Genomic DNA, 1603 nt, shown 5'->3' on the forward strand with positions numbered 1-1603 from the left:
GAGACTCGCATTCATCAGCTATCCACAAACATGACTCATGAATGAATGTGCGTATCTGCTGGATGAGTAAAAAAGCCAGTCATGAGTTTGCAATACCGACGTAGAAAAGGCGCTAATATGTCAGTGTTGTGTTTACAGCTTGCATCCGCTGCCCCCAAGTGGACAAAAATGAAAAATCAGTCAATGCAGGTTTAAACATCCCGTGCACTCATAAGCAACATCAGCATTTACCGGGCGTTCCATAGCCAAATTTAGTCTCACCTCCTGTATTGCCAGGTTCACACTGGATATGGAAGCGCCGTGTTTTTTCGGAGAAGCGCTTCCCACTTCCTTTCGGAGGGACGGCTCGTGCAAACACGGGACGTGTCGAGCCGCGGAGCTCCTCAGTCGGCTCGCTGTCCTCAGCGACAGTTTTGCCGTCTGGCAAGAAAACACACTGATCATCAAATATAAACTATATAAATTATATGACATAAATGATCTAATTCTGAAAATGATAAAATATGCATCCCAGACTTTTGACTTTCAATGCTCCCCCTGCTGTTCTGCCTGAGCCTCAGATGTAGTGGTCATTATTACCAACATCCCAGATGTGTCCTAGTGCACCTCTGGGTCCCATCCACCTCCCTGCGTGTGTGTGTGTGTGTGTGTGTGTGAGAGAACAAATCCATATTGTTTTCTTCATTGTGATGCCACAGAAACCTCTAGCGTGCAGGTGTGTGTGATGACATGCATCTTGTTGCTGTTGCTGCAGCTGATGGAACACGTGTGTCACGAACCCCCTTGGCGGAGACAAACGGTGGATATCCCCAAGTAATGAGCTTTAATTCAGTGAAAGGCAATAAAAAAGGCTTATTTGTTTACAGGCAGCTGCAGCGCTGCCTCCTTATAATCATGAGGTCAAGTATCTTAATAGTCGTGACAGGCACCAACAGCAGCCCCTTTGTTTTTCCTATAGGGCTTTTCCATGCGCATGGCTTCCAATTTCCTTGGTTCAAAGAGGGTGAGTGTTCTCAACCTTGTGTTGGTCTTGGCCCCTTTTTTTTAGCTCGCGCAGATGCTGCACACTTTGTAGGGCTTTCATGGCCGAAAGCGTGTCAATTACTAGCCACATCCTGCCCCGCGTGAAAGCAGTAGGTTATGTCCGAAATATGAATAATATTGAGGTCTCTCTGGATTGCCTGGAGGCAGAGACCCAGGAATGGCGTCCCTGTCGTTTCAAAGCGGAGCAATTATCCGAAGCCAGGCTGGACGAATTGATTCCCGCAGACTTTAAAAAAAATGCTCCCGGTCAATTATAAAGGCAGTGCATCCTCGCCCTTTTAGTCCTATCCATGGTGTAGGCCCCACCAACTGATAGGGTTACACCTGGAGCACTCTGACTTTTTTCTGTTGCTTTTTTCCTTCTTCTTTTTTCTTACCCTATCTCTCTCATTCTCTCCCTCTCTTTTGCCTCCACCAGTAAGTTATTCCAATTATTACTGGAGGAGCACCACCCTCCCTCCTTCGCATCACACTCCACGTGATCATAACCACTGTAGGAACCAGCTGCTGGTGAGAGAGAGAGAGAGAGAGAGAGAGAGAGAGAGAGAGAGAGAGAGAG

Source organism: Anarrhichthys ocellatus, unplaced genomic scaffold, assembly GCF_004355925.1.
Source record: "Anarrhichthys ocellatus isolate YVR2014 unplaced genomic scaffold, GSC_Weel_1.0 scaffold86, whole genome shotgun sequence".
Taxonomy (NCBI): domain Eukaryota; kingdom Metazoa; phylum Chordata; class Actinopteri; order Perciformes; family Anarhichadidae; genus Anarrhichthys; species Anarrhichthys ocellatus.